This window comes from Trichomycterus rosablanca, chromosome 27, assembly GCF_030014385.1.
Source record: "Trichomycterus rosablanca isolate fTriRos1 chromosome 27, fTriRos1.hap1, whole genome shotgun sequence".
In the NCBI taxonomy this organism is placed as follows: Eukaryota; Metazoa; Chordata; class Actinopteri; order Siluriformes; family Trichomycteridae; genus Trichomycterus; species Trichomycterus rosablanca.
Window position 1 is genome coordinate 12,238,919 of NC_086014.1, and position 14,330 is coordinate 12,253,248.

The following is a 14,330-nucleotide window of genomic DNA, read 5'->3' on the forward strand; positions in this document are numbered from 1 at the left end:
GCATCTATTGTTTGCCCAGTGGATTAAGGGCATGGCTGTGTGTGTGTGTGTGTGTGTGTGTGTGTGTGTGTGTGTGTGTGTGTGTGTATGTGTGTAAAAGTGGCACATGTTTGAGTAGGTTCAAACCCTGTTAGTGACAGATTTGTGGATGGTCTCATCTGTCTCTGGGTTTATTGATCCGGGTGAAGTCACAGTGAGATGAGGAACGGCGTAGCAAGAGAGGCAGGATTAATCACGTATCCCACAATTCCATTTGAGGGCGTGGCCGTGAGTATAGGGCATTGCAGGACAAAATCACACTGTGCTGTGTCTGGTGTTACGAATAACCATCCCAGGGCTGAAACCTAGTGTTTATGATAGAAGCTTTTTTGAGAGAGGGGTGGCAAGATGGTGCAGTCCTGAGGATCTGGGTTTAAACCTCGCCTCCAATCACTGTCAGCCTTTGTGATCTGGACTGACTTAGCATCTTTGTTTAATTTTAGCCAGCAAAACTAAGTCACTAAGCCAACTCCCCATAAACAATGAAAAAAATCACTATAAAATACACTTACACATTCTAATCTACATAATTCAGCCTCAAGACTTTAAGATTATAAACAATAAAGTTATATTGGCTGCTCTAAATTGCCCCTAGATTTAAGTGTGTGTTGTCCTGCAATGAACAGCTAATCAGTATGTGTGTTTTCCTTTCTTGCACCAGGATATTCTGAGTGACACCGGACGAACAGCAAACCTGACCAGGATGAAGCACTTTTTGCTGTTGCATTAAAGTGAATGTATGAGGCTGAATTTAATGAAAACATTTGCTGACAGAGCAAAAAGATTCATATGGAATTGTTGCTCATATTAACACACACACACACACACACACACACACACACACACACACACACACACACAGACACGCACACACACACAGTGCCATCTCCACCGGTAGCCATCAGCACCACGTCTCAGAGGAGCTTTTGTTACTCGCTCTCCCTCTCGCTCTCTTATTATTCCTCCCATCACTAGACATTACAGCTGATTATTAGCCACACGCCTGCACAAACAACTCTTCCTTCCTTTCTAATCCAGCATGTGTGGAGAAGGTGGATACACACACATACACCAGCGCATTTCCACATCTCACTCCGACGCACTGTTAACACTGAGACTACGCTTTGCCCATTACTCCCATCACTTCCCACAACATGTCAGCGCTCTCAGCTCCATCAGCTCACGTCCTCTACACACCTCAGCACAAGAGCGCTCCAGGGAAATCCCAGCTCTCCAGTCAGCGACTGAATCCTACCATGTACCACCTCCTCCTACAAATCAGGCAGGTGAATCAGGCTCTGGTCCTACCTGTTTTCCCGGTTTTGGTAATCACATGGAGGAGAACATCCCTCCGCAGCAGCAGAGCAGGAGATGATCGACTACTACGTGCTGAAGACCTCCCCCACGCTCCAGCTGCTGCTCGGCCCTCCTACTTCAAACATCTCCACCAATCGTGCGACGGACTGGCGGAACTAAAGCTAAACACCTCCCCTGGGTACCCATGACCCTTTGCCTCTTTGTTCACCCCTGAATATATTAACCACGCCTATTGTGCTGCTCCGTGCAGAGTCGATATGGAACTGGACGTGTACAAAAAAAGCTACAGCTCATCATTTAGATATGAAGCAAATATAAATGGTCCCCCCCTTTACACCGTCAACAGTCTTCAAAACAAATCATTCAAATACTAATCTGTAGATTTTTTTAATGATTATTCAGCCAAGTGAATAAGACCACTAATCCATCCCAGAATGTCTCACATTTACCTACCTATTCGCTCCTAAGGGCAGTTTAAAGTAACAGCATTATATTTTGGAAAATATAATGGAAAAACACAAACGTAAAAGAGAACATACCAAACAAGGCAAGCTTTAAACCCAGGTCTTAATATTTTACGGCTTGTTTTAAGTGTAAAAGTAGGTTACTTCACCTTCTTGCCAACAAATGATTCAGAAGGCATGCTGGAGAGATGTGTTTGGCATAAATAGAGGAATAAATTTTTACATTTTCAAATAAGAGCCTAATTTACACTGTCAGGTATGGTGGAGGATCTGTGGTGTTTTGGTGTCTTAGTTGTGGCATCTTAGTTTCTGCCAAAAAACTAAAACTGAAGCATGGCTGAATCTTCCAGACAGACAGCAATCCCAAAAGCATGGTTGAATTCTATCAGAAATGAAGCATTTGTCATGACCACCATAGTCACCTGACCTAAAGCAAATTGGAGAAACAAAGCTGTGAGCAAAGTCCAGATAAGAAATCTAAAAGACAAATCTGGAGAAATTGAGCTGTCCCTCATAGACTCCAAGCATTATTGCTGAATAAATGAATCAGCTGTTAATTGAGTTAATTACCCAACAGGACACTTAACTGTAATCCAGTACTTCTGGAGCTGACCGTATGTCTGCTTTGCATGAAACTTCATGTCACTTCTTTATATTTTTTGCTTCATCTATAAACAAAGTTTATTATTCCGCTCTAGTCCTTGAACCCAAAAGTTCAGCAGCATCAGATATTCACCTCGGCTAGACGCTGCATAAATTTGAGTGCTTTTTATTGAATCAGGGTACATTAGCATGTGAATTGAGAGGCTGTCGGGGTAAAGGCATGAGAAATCAATTTCACCTGCTGCACACGATCTGGATCAGCTCCTGACGGCAGGTTAAACCGAGCCACAAAAGGAAGAACAGGACGCTGAAAATAATCAAGTGTAAAACACAGAGCAGCGGCGCTCGGTCATTCTAACATCTGAACGAGGAAGATAGAACAGCCAGGGAAAAGAATAAAGGTGCAGATGTGCTTCAGTCCAGATTTATGTCATTGTGATGGATAATTATAATCAACAGGCTAATTAGGACCATCAGCTACAGTGTATAATGTAATAAAAATATGGTTTGAGTGCATCACAAAGAAAAACAACTGGTCTCTGCCACTAGCACCAAGAAGAACACTATCAGAACATTCAAACTCTCTAAAACGTTAAAACTACAAGCAACAGAGTACTGGTAGCTTAACTACAATAAAGCCACATCCTTTTAATACACAAACCACTAAACTACACAAAAAAACTGATAAGATCCAAGTAAGTATGAATGTCAGAGTTTGTGGGTCATGCCATGTTACATGGCTTCCTAACTACACACAATTCTGGGATTGACTAAACACAGGGTAGTAACCCATAACTCCTTTCTGATTGAGAATACGCCACATTCAGTAGAGGAATTAAAGGACCGCCTCCTGTCCGGTGGAAAAGAAGTGGCTGACTGCTTTACATGTGCAGCCTTTTGGTGATTATTGTGTATGCAGTGAAGACTGGGAGTGAAATGGGAAATTAACATAAAAATAATACTGAGGCGAATGATTTAAAGCATTAATATAATGGGTTACACACATTTACTGAACTTGGGCAGCATGGTGGATAAGTGGGTAGCACTGTCGCTGTTCTCCCCGTGTCCACATAGGGTTTCCCCCGGGTGCTCCGGTTTCCTTCCACAGTCCAAAACGTGCAGGTGAGGTAAACTGGAGAAACTAAATTGTCCATGACTGTGTTCGATATAACCTTGTGAACTGATGAATCTTGTGTAATGAGTAACTACCGTTCCTGTCATGAATGTAACCAAAGTGTAAAACATGACGTTAAAATACTAATAAAGAAACAAACATTTACTGAACTTAAACACACTGTTAATTAGCACGGTATTATTTTGTCCTGCTGTGTAAAATCATTTGCGCTGATTCACTCTATAATAACTTCACATTTCAGACTAATCACAGGCAGCCAACAGCACGTTAATTCCAATGAAACAATCAACACTCTTAACTGACACTATTTTCTGTGTCTAAAGCTGGACGACGCACAACAGGTGTCATTTTTCCACACTGAGCTATAACACAGGACAAGAACTCAGAGTGCCACAGCAAGTTTGAGCCTCAACAACGTCATGGTCATCCTAACAAAGCTGAATAGAGCCGAACTCGCCCCGGTCTTCGAGTGTCCGAGATTTCATTGCTTTTTCTTTATCGATCAGAGTGACAGTATCACATCTCAGACGTGTAGGAAGACTGAACTCAGTAACGTTATATGAGCCTCAGTTTTAACACAGCCAGTGGGTGCTTTAATGAAATATGCATTAGCCCTCGCCCTCCTAAGCTGCTGGGATGGGGGTGTCATTTAGTGTAGGAAAATTTGCCATGACTAAATGAAGTAAAAAAATTTTTTTTTTGAGTATTTTAATAGTGGTAATAGGTCGACTGTTATTGCCATCGCTGAGCTCCATGCCCCCTGAGGATCAGGAATGCTGAGAGTTTAAAGACATACTGGGGAGGGACAAAACAACTTACAGTAGTGTGACAGTATATTGTCTGAGCCATTGAGGGTTAAGGGCCTTGCTCAAGGGCCCAACAGCAGCAACCTGGCAGTGGTGGGGCTTAAACCAGTGACCTTTTACCAAGTACCAAGTAACCAAGTATGGTTTGTAAATGAAGACAGATTTAGCTTTCAAAGGACAACATGACATTTTGGCTAATTTCCTTACAGCAATGAGACAATTAAATGTCATGCCCTCAGATTCAGATGCTAATTAGTGTAGCCCAACCCTAATTTCACGAAAATGGATCAAAACCAGCGCAAATATTGAGCATGTTTATTTACTGGTGTGTTAATGAATGTACTTCAGATAGAGGTGAGGGGTTAAGATTAGATCAAACACACCCTGAACTACACAATCTGAGGAGATAATTATTTAACATCACTCTGAAGTCAGGACTGTTCTGCAAATGACAAAATAATTAAAATCCACCAGACTTAATGTAGAGTTAAACATTAGCAACATGATACTACATCATACAGAATTCCAACAAGTGCCTGTTTGATTTTAATATGAATAAACCCTCACATTTGCATAATAGTGCAAATATAAACTTTGTACTATTTATATATGACATGTATTATTAAGTATGTAATACATGATCACTGTTAAACCTGCACATGTTTAATGAAAGAATTGGTGATGTGATATGACAAAATAATGAAGAATGTAATGACCCAGCTGTTCTATAATTTATATGAACAGCAAAGCTCTGGCTTTCAGCCAGCGGTGAGTCTGATCGAGTTCTGGTATCCTCACAGAAAAAGTCGACTCACAGCAAACAAGTCACACAATCAAAGAAAAAATGCATGTATAAACATTAAACCTGTGTTCACATGAATGATCAGTTTGAGTTAAGGTACAGCCATGTTAATAGTAATAAATATGCTATAATATGTGTTATACCACTTTATCATGGTCAGGGTTGCTATGGGTGCAATTCCACTTAAAAACATGGGGCGCAGGCGGCACGGTGGGTAGCACTGGGTTCGATCCCCAGGCGGGACGGTCCGGGTCCTTTCTGTGCAGAGTTTGCATGTTCTCCCCGTGTCTGTGTGGGTTTCATTTGGGAGCTCCGGTTTCCTCCCACAGTCCAAAAACATGCAGTCAGGTTAATTGGAGACACTGAATTGCCCTATAGATGAATGGGTGTATGTGTGTAAGTGTATATGCCTTGCGATGGACTGGCGCCCCTTCCAGGGTGTTACTGTGTGCCTTGCGCCCATTGAAAAGCTGGGATAGGCTCCAGCTCCCCCCTCGAACCCTGATTGGATAAGCGGTTAAGAACGTGAGTGAGTTAGTGAACATGGGGCGCAAGACAGGAACATCCTGGACAGGATACCAATCCATCACATGGCTTTGGCCATGCTTCCCCTCATCCACAGATATAGCCAGTCATGTCTTTGTAGACATGCAAAACATGCAAAACTCATTTACGATTCACAAAAGAAATCAGACAAGCACACACCCCTTTTACAATAAAATAAGTTAAGAGAGGCTTATCAAGCTTTACACTTCCAGCAGACGCCTAAAAGTGCAACAACAGAGATAAAAGAAAACCAGAAGGACAAGAGAGCAGAAAGGTGGTCAGCTGCCTCTCTGATTGTCTCTACTAAGACGTTTCCCAGAGGATCTTTAACTCCATCATCATCGAGAAAACCCGACACCATCCACCTTCCTGGTACGTTAGGTCCTCCGAGCAAAGCTTTCTACTATTTCACACTTTCTCTGATCAAATCAGATGGCTTTGAAATGCTGCTTCAGAGGCTTTTTTATTCTTGAGCTGCTCTGATGGAAAAAAAGCTTCCACAAAACAAAATGGCACACGAGGTGCACAGAACAAACATTGTGAAAAGGTCAAAGTCAACCTGTCAGAAAACCAGTCCAAACATTTCCACAACAGATCCAGTGCTAGTGATGGGGTGATAAAGAGTCTGTACGAGCTGTACGAGCTGTACAGAGTAAAACAGGTGTAGCTGAGCGTAGATCCAGAAATATCACAAATACACTCAATGACCAAAAGTATGTGGACACCTGACTGTGAGCATTCTGGACGTTCCTTTGTGCTTTGTGCAGGCTACTGAAGCTCCTCCACACCAAACTCTTCAAACTAAATGTGCGGGCCTGAATTTGTGCTGTCCTGGTTATAAAAGTACAGTGTGTGTGAGGTCGGACACTGATGCTGGACGGGAAGTGCTGGTTGGCAATCAAAAATATTATTATCTTGATTAGTATTCAGTGGGGTTGAGTTCATGGCTCTGTGCAGCCTATTATAACAGAGCAAAAACAGCAACACTAAACCGTAATATCTAGATTCCTTCCACACACACACAGCTGCATAAATTAAAATTTAGTATAGTATAAATAAGTATAAATAAGTGAAATCTCTCACTCCTCTTTTATTTAAAGATGGCTGCATAATTAGATTTTCATGAAACCCTGAACCACTGACAAAGAAACTAAATGATTTAGTAAGATTATTATCTGCTTTACAGCTCTAACACTTCACTTTAATTGTAAAATCTGTCTTACATAATTCTAAAAATCAATAATTCATTTAAAAAATCCCCAAATCAGGAGCAAATAATGTTTGTTAAATGTGCAGCTCATTTCCTGCCTGGTGTTTATTCATCAGCGTGCAGAAAGAGCATTTGGATGTATTAAAGCCCAGCATTGTGATGCATGAGTTCAATCGAACGGGCAGAGAAGCTGTAAAATTTCAGCAGGATTTAGAGCTTCTCTGATCCTGTGCCGGAGTGAGAAATTATAATGTAGCGCTGAAGAGAAGTGCAGAAAACATTGCAGCAATCAGCTTTTTCTCCTCAAAGCCTCGGGGAAGCAGCGGGAAAATACACTACAGTCAGCTCGGCTACCATCCGGGGCTGAAGGAACGAGCCCGCGTCCGGCTCTATTACTAAAGTCAAATGTAGATTCTTGTAACGTACTTCTACTTTTTATTTCCAGTTCAGCTCGAAATGAGCCATTTAAAATGGCACAAGAGTAAAACAATACTAAAAGAAATGCTGTGTTCTCATTGACTCATATAATGACTCAGTTAGCCTAGTGAGCACTGAATTATCATTATTAAAATCTGATTTATATTAGAGAGGATCAGGTTAAGTTAACAGTGTGTCAGTAAGGTCACTAAGATCAACTATAATAACTAATATTAACTAGTAGATGGTTAAACAGTCTGAGAAAAGAAGTGTGAGGGTGTTGGTGAAATGCCCGGTCACATTAGTACATTAGTACTAAATAACAAAAGAAAAAAACCTAATGAACACAATAAAAATCTTCTCTGTCTTTGCCTTTATGGAGCAAAAATCGCTTCCCTGACGGCAACAGAGAGAAGAGTCCATAACCGGGATGGCTGGGGTCCTTCATTTAAACCAACAATTCTGCTCCAACTCCAATGAAAGCTTTATACATAACGTGGAATTCTGTTGCTATTCATAATTACTTGTGTGTAAGATCAGACTTCACGGTTTAGTTACAGAATGTAATAACAAGGTTGCCAGTTGCTAAGAGCTGTTCATAGCTAGTCTGAGCATTTATTCTGTACCAAGTCTAAGAAAAGCTTGCTCTGAGCTAAACTCCAGGCTGAGTGGCTGAACAATTCTCTACAACTTCTACACGCCGGCGCTGAGGGACAAACACATCTCTTATGGATCTGCAGAGGCTGAATAAGCAGTAAAAACAATTATTTATTCAACTTTCCCAAAACAGCTTCACCTACAGTCATGTTCTTACTGACTAATGCTGGATGTTTGCTTGGTTCTGCTAAACCGACACACACAGGAGTGCAGCTTAAGTGTTCATGCAAATTAGATTTCACGGAAAGACTGTGATGCAGGAAAGCTCTTACGAAGTTACTGTAACTCGTATAAAGATGTAATTGTACTGCAGTAACTGTACAAGACCAGAGCTTTTTTATGTAATACAAAAGTCAAACTGGTCAATTACATGAGCTATGTTTAGTCTGCTCATAATTAAAACATCTGTATTATTCTGTATTAATAGCACATTTTATTTGATTCAGACATTTGGTTGATAATTATATTCATTATAAAATGAAACCGAAAGGAAATCTGTGAACATAAAGGCGTACAGATGGTTTGGATATCTTCCAGATATCATTTGGAAGACTGCGGCTTAGCCGAACTAACACCCAGCTTTCTAAAAATCATCCCAACTAAATGCTGACCGCAGGAGGATAGAGAAAAGACCTGAAGTGATTCCTGCATAACCAAAAATAACCTAAAGTGATGCCAAAAAATAGGAATTATCAGTTTGAGATGCCAGTTTTCAATTCCTCTGACCACAATCTGGCTTTCTTCATTTTCCCAGGACGACAGAAAATTATACTATGTTTGTTTATTAGGATTTTAATGTCATGTTTTACACTTTTGGTTACATTCATGACAGGAACGGTAGTTACTCATTACACAAGATTCATCAGTTCACAAAGTTATATCAAACACAGTCATGGACAATTTTGTATCTCCAATTCACCTCACTTGCACGTCTTTGGACTGTGGGAGGAAACCGGAGCTCCCAGGGGAAACCCACGCAGACACAAGGAGAACATGCAAACTCCACACAGAAAGAACCCAGACCGTCCCATCTGGAGATCGAACCCAGGATCTTCTTGCTGTGAGGCGACAGTGCTACCCACTTAGCCATCGTGCTGCCCGAAAACTATATTAATAGATAAAGATTAAAATACATGTTTTAATGTGAGCCTGTAATATTACATGTACACTTTAAGGCCAAAAGTGCCCATAGGCAAAAGTACAGAGCTGGTCCCTTATTGCTTCCTTAACAGTTCTGAAAAGGCTTTTCCCTGGGTTTCAAAAGAATTCACAAGAACTTTAGTGGAGTTACACATTGATGTTGAGCAATAAGTACCAGCTCACTTTTCATCTCAATCATCTCAAATGTGTTGAATGGGGTTGAAATCAAAACCAGACAAATAAAAGCCTTAAAATAATCTATAACCACAGTCTGATCATGCCTACCTCACAAAGGAGTGCAAATGGCAGTTTTGTAGTGTGAACGGGCCTTTACATATTTACTATCTGAACTAGGCAGCACAAACGTAACACTTTTTCATGGCAGGGGCTCTTAGAAATGTCCTAATGGACAGAGAGAGATTTAAAAGAATAAGAGACAGGCTGTGATTCCTCATCAAGTCATCAAGTTCACACAGTAGATAATATCCTCACTAATTGCTGACGGGACTTCTCATTACTGCTGCCTCGACTGAAATAAAGTGAGGAGAATGAAACCTCCTGGCACAGGTGAAGACTAATCATCGCCCGTCCTTGGTATTGTCATGAATGCCAACATTGAATTTCACAGACTAAAGGGGTTTAGAAAGCTCAAAGAGATGCAGTGTCACTGCATCATGTGGGAAAGCGACCTGCTTCAGCTTAATACACACTGTGTGTAATTAACACAGGTCGGTGGTATGATAAAATTATACTAGCTGATCAATCAGTAGAGGTTCTATTGTTTATACCTGTTTAGATCAATAAAAATGTGCTTTTAATAAATCAGCTGGGCAGAACTGATTCATACCGATTATATAATGTGAGAGAGATGAAGCAAAACAGCAAGTAAAAGTGGCATTTAAATACAAATAAAAAGTAAAAAGGTGAACGGTTATAATTAAGTAAATTGTGCTTTTGGAACAATGAGGTTTTCCTGTAGAGGAAATAGAATTCCAGATAGAACTTTAAAATTCAACTCACAAACCTGGAGGACATGATTTCCATGCTCAGTTTAAGCAACCAGTGACCCTTTAAGTGGCCCAGTGATTTCTTTGCTCTGATTAATTATATACTATTTAGTTAAAATGCTGTAGAGTTTTTAAATGTGTGTTATCAGTCCTGTTTGGTTCAGGACATTTTGGGGCATGTTCTTGTTGAAAGGTTTCTCTCGTGGTCTTTGGCATTTTCAGAAAGTGTCGAGTTGGAGCGTATCTAGGCCAGTTGGTTAGTAATAAATGAGGGATTTTTTTTTAGAAAACATGATTTATGTAAGAGCAGGTTTGTGCTCAACTCACTGGTACATTCAGCCGTGTTAAAATGTGGTTTTACTGGGATTTCATACAAACGTCATATTAAAACTACTGATTAAATAAATGAATTCAGATGAATTCAGGATCTGTTTTAATGTTAAATTCTGCACATGACCGAGATGTTGCAGGACTAAAAATATATAGATTTTTGATTCTGTCAATAGGTACCACTGGTACCACTGGTACCACACAGCTCCCATTACCATGCAGGGTGCCCACGCATGAAGGAAGTCGTAACAAACATTGTTTGATTAAAAAAGGAAGGCCATGAAAAAGTGGGCTGATTAAAAAGTCATTTGTTTCAGATAAAGGTGAGCGGACGATCATTCATCATGTCATTAAGAGTTGTTTTTGCTACCTGTGTCATTTTATCCCTTCGGTAAGCGTTTTTCTTTCTTCCACCTTATTTATTACTTGTTGAGGGTAATTTTTTGTCTATTCGGCTTCATTTATCATTGGTGTGGGCAATTTTAGTTTTCTTCACCTCATTTATCTTTTGGCTTTGGAACTTTTTGTTTTTGTTTCCGATATATTTGGCACGGTGGGAGCCGTTTGTTTTCTCTATATGTGGTTTAAGAGAAGCTAAGAGGCCGTGCGGTTGTTCCAAATATTCCAAATATAAATGCTATTTCTTTACACTGTATAAGACACATCAGTCGGCGTGGCATGTATAATAAATTTATCAAGCTCCTCTTTCATAAGAAGGTTACATAAACACATGCTTTGAAGCTGTAGCTAGTAGGCGTCTCTAAACTTCTACTGACCTACAAAACAAATCCATCAGTGGACTAAGAACTGACTCAGGTGGTTTCAGCATTCACGAGATGAAGCAATACAGAACTTCTTAATGAAACTGCTTTATCAAGCATGCCTGAGTCATAAACGAACAAATTAAAGTCATAAAAATGATTCAGGTGGGAAGAAGCAGCACCAGACATTCAGCTTTACATAGAGATCGTGTTCAGAGACGTGTTCATTGCTCAGCTTTTATTCTATTATTTAGATCTGAAGTGTTCAGTTCAGTAAGCTGTGTAAAGATGAGAGCTGGTACAGAAAACTATCACAGCATTTCATCTAAGACTTCATTCAGTACCCAGAACATCTAGATTTGTGGAGCAAGGTGATGATATATAAGATTTAAAGATAGAGACGTGTTCTACTGGTATAAAAACACATCTGTACAGTAAACAGTTACTAACCTGCTGATAATCTCACACTGACTGGCTGATCAATACTGGACATGAACGACTCCAGCTGAACATGATCAGAGGTTTCCATCTCAGTTTGCACCAGATCTTGTGTGTAAAAATAATTTAAACACAAAGCAGGAACATAAGCAACATAAGCAAATCTCTGATTGACAAAATCTACTACATCATGCTACACAATATCGCCAAAAGTATGTGGACACGGTATATGCCTGCACATAAGCTTATTAAACATCCGATTCCATACCTAGGAGCATTAATATGGAGTTTTCCCCCCAAGCGCTTGTTTCCAGTATTCTGGAAGTGCTTTCCACAAGATTTCGAAGTGTGTCTGTGAGAATTTGTTAAAAAAGAGGGATAGAAAGACCTGGCTCACAATCAACATCCTAGTTCATCCAAAAGCTTGGAGACTGCATATCAGAATATGCTTTTCTACCTCACCTACTATTTACTCATTACCACGTACGGACCAACACTTGTCTCTAGTCTCGTCTCCCTTAAATACTTTTTAGATTAGAAATGTCTTTTTGTATTTATTGTACTGTTGTCTATCTGCACTGTGTACTGTACTGTCTTGCACTTTTTGTTCTGTGTTGCACCCTGGTCCTCAATATGTACTTGTATATAGCTGAAATGACAATAAAGCCTCTCTTGACTCTCGACTCTCTCTTGAGGTCGAGGTCCTGGCTCTGTGCAGGCTACTGAATTTTCTTAACAGCAAACTCCTCAACTCAAACCACATATTTACACACTTTACTTTGTTTACGGGGGTATACGGCCATAAACCCCCAGATTCGAACCAGGATCACAACGGTGGTGGGCTGACGTAATAGACCACTGCGCTAATTGAGCACCAGCTGACAATTCTGTACTTTCATTTGCACACAAAGAGTATCACAACCACCTCAACAATGCCAAATTACTTATTAACATTATTTTGAGTGAGAAAACAGTAGTCAACAGTCTTGTAGTGAAAACTAATAAACTACAGGAACAACTGCTGAATGAAATGTTTCAACAAACCAATATTCTTATTACAAAAATATTGAAAATCGACAGCAATTTTACTGCTGCTAAAAACGATACTTAGAACTGAACATGAATTTAATACAGGACTCAGAAGGAACTGAATTCATTTCACACCGTACGTCTTATTTTTCAGTTCTTTCATCTTTCCCCTCACTCTCTTTCACATTTAATGAAGCGAGTGAGCTGGTCCAGTCTCAGAGTTTCATAAAATTTATAATTTCCGCTTTCATTTCTTCCCAGCACTCGCTCATTCTCAGTGGGCATGTCTGTGATGTGACACGTTTCTCTAAGAAGAAAAAGGAACCCGAAGCCCAGCGCAGCTGTTTATCCGGCACATAAAAGACCTTGTGGATTTCACTGCATCTGAATCATGTTTCAGAATATGAGTTTCTTTAATAATCAAACCAGCAGATTAAAAAGCATAAAAAATAGCTCTGCTAAAAAAATAAAACATTAAAAAATGTGAGCTGCAGCTGTGAGGCTTGAGCTTTGAGTTTGCTTGATTGGTTCTAGCATTTACACTATTGGTAAAAAACCCCCCCAAAAAACAGGGCTATTTTCTCATTGAGATTCAGCGGCTGTACTCTTCTCCTGCTCCCACGCACTGCAGAGAGTTGAAGTGCTCGCTCGCTGGTCCTCATCGCTCTGCAGAGTCCGTTCATAACGCCGCCGTGCGCCATTTCGGCTATTTTAAATGGCTCAAGGCTGGCTGGCCTTCTTTGTTTTTGGTGCGTAGCTAAAATGTATTTTCTTTCCTGCCCATATATCACATCAGTCCAGTCTCTGTTGTCTATGTGCACATACTAAAAACAACAAATTCATGTACTGAGAAAACCCAATCTATTCACTAAATGCTGTTTGTTTGTTTGTTTATTAGGATTTTAATGTCATGTTTTACACTTTGGTCACATTCATGACAGGAACGGTAGTCACTGATTAAAGATTCATCAGTTCACAAGGTTATATCAAACACAGTCTTGGACGATTTTGTATCTCCAATTCACCTCACTTGCATGTCTTTGGACTGTGGGAGGAAACCGGAGCACCTGGAGGAAACCCACGCAGACATGGGGAGAACATGCAAACTCCACACAGAAAGGACCCGGACACCAAATACTGAACTAAGTTCAAGTGCAGTCTGAATTCAGTTCAACATTTTAGAGGAGATAGTCTTGTAGAGACATTGCTTTTGATCTTCAGTAATTATTTTGGTTTAAAAGTGGTTGGGAACAACCTTGCATTAGGACAAGATTGCCCCAGGTTATACAAGCACACAGAAAATAAAAGCTTGTCTGTTGTTTTGTTGATCTCTAGTGTGCTCTCCAGTATTTCCTTGTGTTTAACCAGTGGTTTGTGTTCTTTAGCTTCCTCAGTTATTTTCTCGTATTGAATAAAATCAGAACAAGTTAAATAATGATGTATTAACTGCAGCCATGTCTCATCCTCCAGCTAAATGTGAGTGTATGAATAAGAAATGTGTTGGTGCTTTAAGCCTGCAGGAAGCAGAAGTGCATTCTGAATTAAAATGTGAGTGGAACTAGGTTGCTGCATTACAGGTTTAATTAAGTGCCCAAGGGTGATGAAAGTGCTAAAGCCTGAAATGAAGCT

The 14,330-nt window shown here is 40.1% G+C and overlaps 1 protein-coding gene across 4 annotated transcripts in view; it reads right to left on the bottom strand.

The window, feature by feature from the left end:
• Positions 1-14,330, bottom strand: part of apba2b (amyloid beta (A4) precursor protein-binding, family A, member 2b) — a 75,018-nt gene that overhangs the window by 17,938 nt on the left and 42,750 nt on the right. The window contains exon 1 of one of the 4 annotated variants that reach the window (XM_062989787.1): positions 1,348-1,405. The exons of the other annotated variants lie outside the window; for them this stretch is intronic. The gene's annotated coding sequence lies outside the window, so the exon portion shown is untranslated. Of the gene's footprint in view, positions 1-1,347; positions 1,406-14,330 lie in introns of those variants that run through there. 4 annotated transcript variants of the gene reach the window in all.